The sequence below is a fragment of the Jaculus jaculus genome, chromosome 3, assembly GCF_020740685.1.
Source record: "Jaculus jaculus isolate mJacJac1 chromosome 3, mJacJac1.mat.Y.cur, whole genome shotgun sequence".
In the NCBI taxonomy this organism is placed as follows: domain Eukaryota; kingdom Metazoa; phylum Chordata; class Mammalia; order Rodentia; family Dipodidae; genus Jaculus; species Jaculus jaculus.
The window spans coordinates 131,604,270-131,617,600 of NC_059104.1; the positions used below are offsets into that span (position 1 = coordinate 131,604,270).

At 43.7% G+C, this 13,331-nt stretch overlaps 1 protein-coding gene across 2 annotated transcripts in view; it reads left to right on the plus strand.

Moving 5' to 3' along the window:
- Positions 1 to 6,756: 6,756 nt before the first annotated feature.
- Otud7a (OTU deubiquitinase 7A) overlaps positions 6,757 to 13,331 on the plus strand; it is a 302,377-nt gene continuing 295,802 nt past the window's right edge. The window contains exon 1 of one of the 2 annotated variants that reach the window (XM_045145985.1): positions 6,757 to 6,831. The gene's annotated coding sequence lies outside the window, so the exon portion shown is untranslated. Of the gene's footprint in view, positions 6,832 to 9,144; positions 9,171 to 13,331 lie in introns of those variants that run through there. The other variant, XM_045145981.1, reaches the window with a different exon arrangement.

A 13,331-nucleotide genomic window follows, 5' to 3' on the forward strand; every position in this document is an offset into this window, starting at 1 on the left:
TTGAAAATCAAATGTATTTTATTTTAATTTATGCTTTTGCTATAGGAAAAATAACAGTAATTTTATGTGCCTTTAAAATAATTTTTCATAGCAATGAAATATTCATTCAATAATTTTTATAATTTCCCATCTACAGGTGGGATTATATCTATTTGCACTTTAAAGTGTTAACAACAGTTATTCCCAACAGTAGATTTTATTTTTATGTGCTTTAAATTCACTGTAAAAAATATTTTTTACCAAAAAGTAATAAAGAATGAATTTCAAAATTTTCAAAAGAAAAATGTTGCTTCAACATAATATATTTTTAAGGTCACTCCCACCCACCTGAGGCAGAAGTAAATTTCCAGACAAATAAGTGCATGCACACACACACACACACACACACACACACACACACACACACACACCTTGTGAGCCTTGTCACATATTTCTACAAGTTGTGGCTCTGTTGGCCTTGAGGATGGATAGGGATAAGTATATAGCCCCATCACTTGAAGATGCAAGGATGCAATGTCACTGGTGGCAGCCAGTATGCAGGGCTCTGACAGTCATCTCTTGTACCAGCCACAGGGCTTCTCCAGGTCACCTGCTCCTTGCTACTTGAGGTTGTTCCTAGGGACCTAAAAGGAACCCAGTCCAGCAGAGTAGGGAATATAGGAATATTCAGGTCCCTTATATAAGGAGCTTGGGGACTCAAATATCCCACCTTGGACAAGGAAAATTACTTTACTGCTACCCAGGTGAGCAGAGTGGGTGAGAGCTTTGTGATACTGTTTGTGTCCCTAGACCAAGTGACTGCAGACCCAGGGATGTCATGTTGGGAGATATTCAGAGATTTTCAAAGAGAACAAGATTCCCACCCTACACTTTTGATACTGCCTTGTCCTTTCTGCTATTCCCAACTAGCCTTCTTGTTTGGCATGTACCAAGGTATGGAGAGAACTGGCCCAGCCCACTTGCTCATCTCTTGATTCAATATCTCCTGTTTTCCCTCTGATAGTCTCTCTCTCTCTCTCTCTCTCTCTCTCTCTCTCTCTCTCTCTCTCTCTCTCTGTGTGTGTGTGTGTGTGTGTGTGTGTGTGTGTGAGAGAGAGAGAGAGAGAGAGAGAGAGAGAGAGAGAGAGAGACAGACAGAGAGAGAGAGAGAGAGAGAGGTCCATATCCATAGGTGTGTGAGTGTACTTGTATCTACATATACATGGAGGTCAAAAGTCAATCTCAGGTGTCACAGATACTCTCTATATTATTTGAGAAAGATAATCTCTAAGTTTAGAGCTCAACAATCTGGCTAGACTAACTACCCAGTAAGCTCCAGAGGTTCCCTGACTTGACCTTCCCAGCACTGGGATGACAGGCATGCACTACCACACCAGGCATTTTTACATGGGTTCTAGGAATCCAAATGCAGGTGTTCATGCTTATGCAGCAAACACCTTACCTAGTGAGCCATCTCCTTAGCTGTATATATATTATTTGAGGCATGTTCTCATTATATATTCCACCTCAGCTCCCCAAGTTCTGGAATCATAGTTGTACACCATGATACATGGCTTCTCTAACAGCCTTTCACTCTTTCATTTCTCCCTCAGTTCAGGAAAATTTAAGCCCTTTGTCAGTGTGAATGAGTACATACACTTCCTTGGAGCTTATTGTGTAAACTCAAAATGCTTTCATGTCAGACCCTCACTTCAGTGATATTGAAACACTAAAGCTGAGCAAGATCATTCACATTTGTACTCCCAGCACTTGGGAGGCTGAGGAATGAGGAGTTCCCTGAGATCAAGACTAACCTGAGCTACAGAGTGAGTTTCTGCCAAACTGTGCTAAAATTAAGACCTTGCCTCAAAAACATCACAACAGTAGCTGTTCGGACATTTGCTCTTTTATATACTCTGTTATGAATGGTCTCTACTGCTGTGTGAGGTCCATACATGGGCTCTGGCTGGTTCCTCTGGGGATGTAAAGCAAAGGGACACCCAGGAACAAGAATCTGATGTTTCTATTATCAGGATGTTGCCCACTGCTAATGTAAATACTGGGACAACATCTAGAAAGGGCATTTTGTCTCAGAGATGCTCATATCACTAATGATGTTGACTTTTGAACTATTGAAAATCATGGGCTAGATTACATTGAAAGTCTACTTTCTTCAAGGACTTTTGGAGCAGCCTGTAGCAGGCCCTCCAGAGGGGTCAGTCCTGACTACTGCATGGAGTTGGTGGCTGCCTAGAAGGGCTCCTTGGCATATAGGGCCTAAGAAATCTATGTGAAGGAAAATGTGAGGATTTGGGAGAGTATGGCATAAGCATGAAGTCAGTCTTCCATTATGCAAGTTCTGCATCCATAGACTCAACCCACATCATCCAGACTCACAAGGTGATGCATTTCAGAAAGTGATGCAAGTGCGCAGGGTGGCACTCTATCTGAAGTTCAACTGCAGTGGCTAGCAGCCCTGATGTACCAATTTTCTCCCCCCCACTCATAAAATAAGCAATTATTTTAACTAATTTTAAAAGAACAAATATTTTTCATCATATGATGCTGAAAGAACTGGTTATGTCCATGCAAACCAGGAATTTTGATACAGACCTGCCTTCTACTTTACACAAAAACAAAAAGTGATCATAAATCCACTACAAAGTTCTAGAAGAAACAAAATTAAATACATAATTTTGTTTGATGATGGTCTTAGTTACAAATAGGAAAAAAATAGAAGATCATAAATTTTTCTTAGAATTAAAGCTATGTCTCTGCAAAAGACAAGAAATTTAAAAGACAAGCTTCATACTGGCAGAAGATATCTAATAAAAAACACACAGGAGTACTTCTCTCCAATATGTGCAATGTGGGTAACAGCTCAGTGGTAGAGCAATTGACTATAAAATGTGCCAAGAATCTTAATAATCAACAATAAGGGAACAATCCAATTTAAAAATAGGAAAAATTGTGAACTATACAAAATACATTGATTTAAAATATAGAAATGAAAATATTCCCAGTGTTATTTTCTTCTAGGAAATTAAAAAGTAAAACAATAGTGATTTTGTTGCAGTCAGGTTCACATTACTGCTAGGAAGCACCCAACCAAGAGCGCTTGTGAGGAAAAAAAAAAAAAGGTTTATTTTGGTTTATAGACTCAAGGGGATGCTACATGATGGCAGGTCAAAGCAATGTCATGAGCAGAGGGCGGACATCAACTCCTGGCCAACATAAGATGGACAATACCAGCAGGACAGTGTGCCAAACACTGGCAAGGAGAAACTATCTATAATACCCACAAGCCTGCCCCCAACAATACAATGCCTCCAGGAGGCATTAGTTCCCAAATCTTCATCAGCAGGGAACCTAGCATTCAGAACACCTAGGTTTATGGGGGGCACCTGAATCAAACCATGACATTACATCTCTAGACCCCATAAACTGATAACCACCCATGATATAAAACTCAATGCATTCTGCCCAACTTTAAATGTCCTCATAGCTTTTATCAATCCTAATGATGTTCAAACATTCCCATAGTCCAAAATGTTTTAACTGAGCCATAATTCCAAAATTAAAAAAAAAAAACATAATAACACAGAGTACACGTTCACACTGAAAAAGATGAAACTGGACATAGCAAAGAAATATTCAATCAATACAAGATTGAAAACAACCAGAGCAAACATCAAACTCTGTAGCTCCAAGTCCAACAACTCTAGCCAGTGACAAATCTCCTGGTATCTTACTGAGTCTCCACTGTTATCCATGGTCCATCCTCACAGCTCTATCAGGTCTTCATGCAGGCATCCAGCAAACCTGCTTCATACTGCCTATGGCCATTTCCAAAACACAAGACTGTGTTGCAAATTCAATGACCCATTCTTTCCTGCATTTCTTACATTCCATAATACCAGGGAGGGTGCCAATTTGTTAATCTGGAGGGGAGGGGGATAAAGCAGACTTTGAAGAATAGGACACTCCTTTTGTACTCAGGCAATTTCAAAAGACTGAATTCTGTCTGTGGTTCCAATGCAGGTAAGCTAGCCCAATGTCAATGATTGTAGTCTCTAAATCGCACCTGAACAGGCAGCAGTTTCACCCATAGATTTCATTTTATTCTGTGCCAAATCTCTCTGCTCAAACCAGTCCATTTCTATGCAATGCAACCCTGCCAACGTCTCATGGCCATAACAGCAAGCCTCTCATACAAACTGCTTCTATCCAAGTCCAGACAAAGCTCCTTTTTCCCTTGTAAACCAAATCTTGCAGTCCATGGTTCTTACTGCACTCAGGGCTTGCAACTCTGACCATAATAATCCATCAAGCTGTACTTATAGAACTTCAAGGCATTTCTTAGGCCGAGTATTCAAATCCTTCCACATTCCCCTTGAAAATCAACTACAAAAGGCCAAAGCAATGCAGTCAGGTGTCTAGCAGCAACCTCACTCCTAGTACCAACTATATTGTTGCAGTCAGGTTTGCGCTGCTGGCAGAAATCACCCCCACCAAAAGCAGCTTATAGGAAAAAAGGGTTTATTTTGGCTTACAGACTCAAAGGTCAGCTCCATGATGGCAGGGGAAAATGATGGCATGAACAGAGGGTGGGCATCACCCCCTGGCCAACATAAGGTGGACGAGAGTGACAGGAGCATATGCCAAACACTGGCAAGGGGAAACTGGCTATAAGCCACAAGCCTGCACCCAACAATACACTGCCTCCAAGACAAGATGCATTAATTCCCAAATCTCTACCAGCTGGGAACCTAGCATTCAGAACACCTAAGTTTATGCAGGACAGCTTAATCAAACTACCACAGATATATATATATATATATATATATATATATATATATATATATATATATATATCCAAATGTCTCATATACAGACATTATATACATTAAATCCAGGTTTATACTTACAAATATAAGCCCTCCCTAAAAATGTCCAATTAAGTTTTTATTTATTTATTACTTTACAATGATGCAAAAGATATACAGTCAGTACAAACAGTACTTAAAAATTTAAAGTTTGTTCCATTCTTGGTTAGTCCCACAGTGATGGACAGTAGCAGGGGTCTCCTCTCTGAGTAACCTCCAGATCATAGGAATGACCAACATACTCTATAGGGTGTGCTGTTGCCTAAGAGCTATGATGCTTAGAAGGTAGGTGTATTAAAGGCATTTTCAACTTGTGATTTTTCAAGTTACAATGGGTTTTACAAGTGCAATACCATTGTGCATCTGGGAGCACTTATATCTATGTTGATCTGTATTCACCCAACTAATTTGAAATATTTGTCTATATAAACTCCTGAACCCAAACACTCTTCAGTGGATGAGGCACAGATGATAAGACAGAATTTGTGTTAGCCAGCATTATGTTGCTATAACACATATCTGACAGAAATGAGTTAAAATGGGTAAAGATCTATGTTGGGACACAGTTTTTAAGTTTCACCCCATCCTGACCCCAAGAGCAAGGCAGAGCAGCTCACATCTTGGAGGCCAGGATGCAGAGACAGAATCCCTGTAACTAGAGCTTTTTCTTTCCCCCATTTATTCCATTTGTACCAGGTGGGTCTTTTCCCCTTAGTTAATCTTCTCTAAAAGTAATTTTATGGACACACCCAGGGATGAGCTCCTAGGTTCTTCTTAACCTAATCAAGATCAATCACAACAGTACTCAATAATAGAAAGGACTACTGATCTATGGAACACAAAGACAGATCATAAAGGCATAGAGTCAGTTTTCATGTGCTTTTCTGTAGCATAATTTCCAGTGTAGACATCTCAACAATGACAAAACTGTAATGATATATAAGCAATTGCCAGAGTTTAGAGCTTGGTGAGGATATGGCTTTAAACGGGTAATACTAGGGACTTCTTTCTTTGATATATCCTGATTATGCTGCTTAAAGATATCCAGTTGTTTAAAATCATAGGCTTTCATATTTAAAAAATAATAACTTTACTGAATGCTAATTTCAAGTCAAATAGTGTTAAAACCACGCAAAAGCCCTTAAACAGGAATAAAACAGACAAAAAATAAAAAAGCATCCCGGTGCTATTCGGGGCACTATGTTTGACTTGTAATAAGGGGCGTGGCTACTCCAAGAGGGGACAGACAGAAATGGGCAGAACTTGAAATGTCTTAAGCAATAGCGTGAAAAGGCATTAAGCCAAGGAACAGGAAAAGGTCACCAAACTGATTCAATAGGATGTCTAAGTCTCCGGAGAAGGGCTCAGTATTGGAACCCAGACAGGGAGCATGGAACAAAGTTTGGGACACTTAGGCAGCCCTGAGGAAGAAACCAGAGGTGGACTCAAACCCTGCGGAGAGGCAGAAGCAAAGGCAGGAAAGGTGGGTAAACGGCCTTCCTGTAATCCCAAGACACGGTGGAAGAGGGCGACCAGAACCGCAAATGTGGGTTGCGGTCGGGCGCGCGATCACTGAGCATCACCGGGGACGGGTTGGGGCGGGAGGGGTGGGTTCGGGTCCTGGTCGCGAGCACGCGCGCTTCTGGGGCCCGCTCGAGGCGCGGCGCGCGCACGCTCGCGGAGGGCGGGGGCGGGGCGCGGCCGCGGCCGGTGACGTCAGGGGGCGGGCGCGCGCGGGGCCGCGGGCGGAGCGGAGGGGCACGAGGGGCGGAGCGGGCGCTGGAGGAGGCGGGGGAGGAGAGGCCCCCGGGACCGCGAGCGGCAGCTGGGGAGGGGGCCGCGGAACCCGAGCGGGAGCCGAACAGCTGATGCGGCTTTCCTCTCAGGCGAGAGAAAATGGAAGTCGGGTAGCGGCGACTGCGGCGCTGCAGACGGGCGGCGCGGCGCAGCGCGTACGGCGCGGCAGGTGAGAGCCGGCGCTGGCCGCGGTGCTGCCGGCGGGGCCGGGCCGGGCGGCCGGAGCGGAGGCAGGCAGGTGCGCCGGCGGCCGCGGGGGCGCTCCGCCGCGAGGCAGGTGGACTCCCGGGCCGGGTGGGTGCGGGCCGGAGCGCGGGGGGCGTGCTGGGGCGGCCGACGCGTCTGCATTGCGGGCTCTGCTCCGGACCCCGTGGGCGCCGCGGCCGGCGGCTCCTCCGGCCCGGTGCCGTGCGCGACTCGCGGGCAGGGCGCGGCGCGCTCTCCGGGTCGGGCAGCGGTCTCCTCACCCGGCGCTGTCCGCACTGGAACGTGATGACAGGCGCGGGGACCCGGCCCTCGGTCCGTGCGCGCGCGTCGGGGGTCCCTCGGTCGTGTGCGCAGGGCCCGGCCGGCACTGCACGCGAGGCCGCTCGCGGGCGCAGGGCTGTGGCTGCGTGGGGCGCCGCGGCCCCGCGCACCGCTCGCCTGCTGGCTCGCTCCGCGGGGTCTAGCTGGACAGCGGTGAAACCCTTGGTGCGATTTGGCTGTGAACCCGGCGGCCTTCCCCAGTATCTCTTCAGTGGAGGGGGAAAATTTCCATCTGCTGTGCTTTAAGTGCTCCTTTAAATTTGGGAGATGTCAGTGATGTCATCATTAACTAAAACTTTCCTTCATTGGACACCACCGCTCAAGTGTACCCTCCTCCCGCCTGGTGCAGCTATTTGCAGCCCTTTGGGAATCTTTGCAATGAAATGGATTTGTCTTTGCTCTCCAAACTCCAAAACCTCACAGAAGTACAGTTTTTATATATTGGCTTTGAAATTCATACATTTAAGACTGGCTGAAGGGAAACTTGTTAGATTCCAACAGATCTGAGAATCACTCCATCCACAGTCCACAGATTCAGGGAAAAGTCATGTATTCTCGCTTGCCCTACCTCTAAATGAAAGTGAGTTGTAAGAGGATCATATTTTTAAATGCTCTAATGAGAAGGTGAACAGCAAGGCCTGTCTTTTCAGACAAATCTGCAAATCTCGGTCTCTTCAATCACCCCTTTCTAGGGTATGCCTGAGAAAGATCTATCCCTGGGCATAAGGTATCACTTCACTGGGGCTACCCCAAAAGTTGTGTCTCACCCGGCTTCAAGACCACCCCACAGAGAGTCCAGGGAATGTGGAGGCTGGAGATCTTCACAGCATACCAAGTTCTGAGGAAAATTCTTCTAAATGCCAGCAGAACATTTTCTTGTGGGAGTGTTCCATTAGTACCAACTCATGGGAACAGAAGCAGCTAGTTCCCTGGACAGTCTACCTAAGCCTATTGTATTGTTCAATAAGGAACAAAAATATTGATGTTCTTATATTTAATAATTAATGACAGTTTCTAATTGGTCACAGTAAGGATTTCTTGAATTATTAGTGTGATCATATTGGGTCTGCAAGGAATTTAATACCATATGCTAACCTATGTCTGAATCTGGTTAGGACTGTGAAACATTTGAATTGGTGTGGGAAAGTATGTGAAAATAGTGGTTTACTGTAGACCATTGGTGTTCAGAATTTCAGTGTGTAGAAATCATTGTTTTATGAAGTTTTGCTAAGGCCTAGATTCTGAGTGACAGGTGTCCCTTTGGGAAATCATTCTGAGGCCCTCAAAGGGCCTTGGTGGAGAAGAGGAGGGAACATCTTCCCCTAAGTGAGCAGTCAACACACTTCATGGCCTCTGACCCCTTGATGGTATTACTTTGCTTCACAATGGCATGCCTGAGTGAGATTGGCCTTGTATAGAAACTAGTCCCAAACAGATTGGTTTTCTGTGATATTGCTCCTGCTGCATGTAGTTGCTTTGAGAACTTCAGCTTGTTAGAGGTACCTAAGATACTTGTAATTAAAGTGTCAAGGACAGAAGGATTGGTTTATGGGGCTCTGGACTGAGCTCTGAAGATTGAGTTCATGAAAGGAATCTGTCCACTGTAGATCTGTGAAAATATTCATAATGATGTTTTTGATTTAATTCACTGTAGTGTTCATGAAAATACAAATGTGCAAGTGTTTCCTCTTAATTTTTAGGGATTAATCGCGTGTTTTCTAAAACATTTTTAAAATTCATTTGAAAGATTCCACCTTCCCCTTCTATGTTGATTTCATGTCTTCAGTTTCTAAGAAGCCAAAGTAGCCTTACCTTTTCTTTGTGTCCCTTTAAATCTTAAGGTCATTCATCCGTGCCTTAGGCCCACAGAAGATTGGATGAGTCAGCTCCTGCCGAGCCAGCAGGGGGCGTGCTAGTTGTGTCTTCATGGTACCCCTAGCTGAGCCACCTTGGGGGAGGATTGCCAAGTGTATATGTGAGGTGTGTGTGTACACTGAACCCCCATGTTAACCACTGGATACCCGAAAGATGGAAACTTGAGGGGGAAAGCACATGCTTGGATGGCCAGAGAAAGGGATATCCGGAATGTGAACCTGCTTTCAGAGGATAGAAATTGCTGTAATCACTCCATGTCTTTGGAGAATGGTTGCTAGTTCTTAGGACACCTTGAGTCTGAGGATTTAGGGTTCTCAAGTGTGTTGGGTTGGGGAAACAAGAGTTGTCCTCAGGGACCTCTGGTCTCATATACTTGTGAGGTACAACCATGTCATCTAGAGCAACCTCTGGAAACCCTTTCCCCATAACATTTACTTTGGTTTTCATTCCAAACAGATTTAAACCCTAGGTTCTTATGTTGTGGTACTTCCCAAGGGGCCCTACTTGATTTCCTCACCAGAGTTATTCGCCTCAAAGGTCTTATTGATGGAAAAAAGCAAATGTTTAATCAATATACATCTCTATGTTCCTAGAAAATGAAAACAGGAGAAAGGTGACCACTATGCTTTTAATTGAAATGTGATTAATATCAATGTAAGTTTACGAGGGGTTCTTCAACTATGTGTTTCTTGTGAGGATAGGCCTCTTCAAAGCACAGATCAGGCAAGCCATCTCCTGCTTAGGTCACCTTCATGAGCTGTTAGGAGCATATGCCATGGCTCAGATGTTATTGTAGTGTTTGGTTATGTTACTGACAACACCTCAGGGAGCCCCCATGCAAACAGACCACTCATGTCTTAAAAAGAAAGGAGTTTAAGGGATGCCCTAATAAAGGACTGTCCAGATGCCCTGTCTAGGTATATTATTACCCCTTTGAAACTATGGGAAAAGCCAAGTTACCCATTTCAAGGGAGAAAATAGGAATAACTCATTTTTCAGCTTTCTGCTTTTTACTCTGAGCCCTTTAAATGGCCATGGGAAAGAACCACTAGACATAAAAACAAGTGTCACCAGCTCACTTAGGAAGCTTTCTATCACTAATGGTGACCACAGAATATTCTGCTTAGAAGGAACCTGAAAGGGAAATACAATATAAAGGCTCCCTTTTTATAATTAAGTTAAAATTTTTACCCTTGAGCCCTGTAAGGAGAATTTTTCTTGCCCTTTAGAAGATTGCTGTGTCCCCAGGAGGTTTATATATTGGACTAGGAACAGGGTGATCTTAATATGGCTATGACGGAACAGTTCAAGGGGAGCTACCTTCAGGATACTTTGGGAGGGGTGAAGCTCTTTATCATCCATGGTAATAAGATTTTGAGTTTTTTTCTCCCAAGGAGATGTTTTCTATTTGAGTATAGTTTATTCTTTCTCAGTATTCCTTACAATGAGCTGTAGTGTTGATTTATGAAACATAAAATTAGACCTTTTCTTTTTTTATTTTTATTTATTTATTTGAGAGCGACAGAGAGAGAGAGAGAGAATGGGCGCGCCAGGGCCTCCAGTCACTGCACATGAACTCCAGATGCATGCAACCCCTTGTGCATCTGGCTAACGTGGGACCTGGGAAACTGAACCTCGAACTGGGGTCCTTAGGCTTCACAGGCAAGCACTTAACTGCTAAGCCATCTCTCCAGCCCCAAAATTAGACCTTTTCAACTCATTTCCAGGGCCTCCAGTCACTGCACATGAACTCCAGATGCATGCAACCCCTTGTGCATCTGGCTAACGTGGGACCTGGGGAACTGAACCTCGAACTGGGGTCCTTAGGCTTCACAGGCAAGCACTTAACTGCTAAGCCATCTCTCCAGCCCCAAAATTAGACCTTTTCAACTCATTTCCATGACTGCTCAGTGTTTCATTCAATTATTTTATTAGCTTGCTGCAGTTTTCATGTGGTTTTGGATAACACACTTATCCCACTGTGAGGTTAGACCATTTCTCCTTTACTGAGACAAAGTTTAGAAGCTTCATGAAAGGAGAGCAGGCATCTGTCTCTGGCGCCACCTCATCAGGTGGAGCATTGCTACTCCAGGTCTGTTATTCCCTGAGCCAACATAGCATCCCAGAAAGAATTGAACTGCTCATTGCTTACATTGGCCTGTCCTGGTTCTGACACATGTTCAGGACATGTCCTTGTTGAAGAGGCTGCCCAGTATATGTTGTATTAAAACATGACATGTCCTTCTCTCCTAAACCTCCACTACTACCACCCCCAAAGCTAATGCTATACCCTTTTATTTCAGGTTCTAAAAACCTTCTCATGCATAAAGTCCATTTCTTGGCCATTCCTGTCATGATTTAAATCTTGAAGGTAGTATATTGCCTGTGCTTATTTTCTGTTGCTGAAATAAAACATCTGAAGCTGAATAATAGGTGTTACAAGAGACTTAATTTGGCCCATAGTTTCAGAGGCAAAAGTCCAAGATTAGTGGGGAGAGTCCCTTTGACTTTTACAATGTGGCAGAATTTGACAAATGCATGAACTAACTTCACTTTATAAAATCCTGATCTCTGCAGAACTAACTCACTCCCTGAGACCTGCATTAACACTGCTGAGGGCACATACCAGTGACCTAATTACTTCTTAAACCTTGCCCAGACTGTACCTCTTCATGGCTCTGCCACCTTAACACAGCCACACTAAGGTCCATCTAAGCGTCTAGCATATGAACTTCTATAGGGCATACTCAGGTCACATTTGAACCACAGATTTACTGAAATGTGAACAACACAACTTTGTGTATAATTTTTCATGGCTTAAAAATCTCATCAACATCCAAAATATACATAGATAACTTTTTTTTTTTTTTTGAGGTAGGGTCTTGCTACAGCCCAGGCTAATCCAGAATTCACTATGTAGTCTCAAACTGGCTTTGAACTCATAGACATATTTCTACCTCCACCTCACAGAGATTAAGGATGTGTACCACCATGCCCAAGCAGAGTTGGGGAGAGGGAAAGAATGGGTGCACCAGAGCCTTGAGACACATGTACTACCTTGTGCATCTGGCTTTACTTGGGTATTAGGGAATCAAACTTGGGTTTTAAGGCTTTACTAGCAAGTGCCTTAACTGCTGAGTCATCTCTAGTCCAATTTTTTAAAAAAATGTATGAATTGGGATATTTGTCTTTTAAATATTTTATTTTTTGAAAGAATCATCATTGGGCAGTTAAAGTAAATAGGACAGAATGCCACTTGGACCTGGTAACCAGTTATGTGACCTTGGGTGCAATAACAGGTGGCCTTGTGGTTAGAAAACCTCTCTGGTCTCTGTGTAAGCTCTCTGGTAGAGCAGGTGAATGAACACATGTAGGGAGTTCTTAAATTCTGAAGATTGCTAAATCACTGCAGTATAAGAAATTGTAAACAATGCATTTGCCTTATCACTAGCCCAGCCTCTCTTTTGTCAGCTGATTTAGTTACTGATTACACTTACCACTGAAAGCATTGCTTGGATGAACTTGCTTTGACTTTGATGGTTTTTTATTAGATATGGACATATTTAGTACATAAATAATACATGTTAGTACCATTCTTTCCCTTATCTCTGCCCCTTTTCTGAAGAAGCCCTCCTCATTGGAGATGCAGGTCAACCCCATGGGGATTGTGGGTCATGCATTATGGGGGCAGCAGTCAGTTATGGGGGAGAGCCGATGTCTCTGTGTAAAATGTCCCAACTTGTGGCTCTAATAACCCTGTACCCCCACTTCTGCAAAATTCTCTGAGCCATGCTGGGAGAATTTTAACTTTACTTCAGCGATGAGCACTTAGGAGCCTCTGGATCTCTGGTTTGGTAGGTGTTGCGTGTCCTCAGTGTCTATCTCCTTCACCCTTGTGCTGATATCAGATTCACACTTACTTATTTCCCCAATTCCTTTGTGGTTTCAGCTGGGGATGGGGTGGAGTTCATTGGGTCATTTATCTCCTCAGGTCCAGCAATCATCTGAAAAAGAGAAGCAGGTTCTCCAATGGATAATGAAGTTAGTATCAGTTAAATGGGATAACCATTATTAATTTAGAAGAGAATTGAAGGGTGTAGACCTTCTTATAGTCTAAGGAAAGCAGGATCATTATCTGGATATGATTCTGATGTGTTTCCCAGTTCCAGGTATGTTTTCCTTTACACTGAGTGGATCTGTTAGCTAATCCAAGAGTAGTTGGTTACTCACCATGGCTATGTGTCACTATTGTACTTGTGTGAGCAG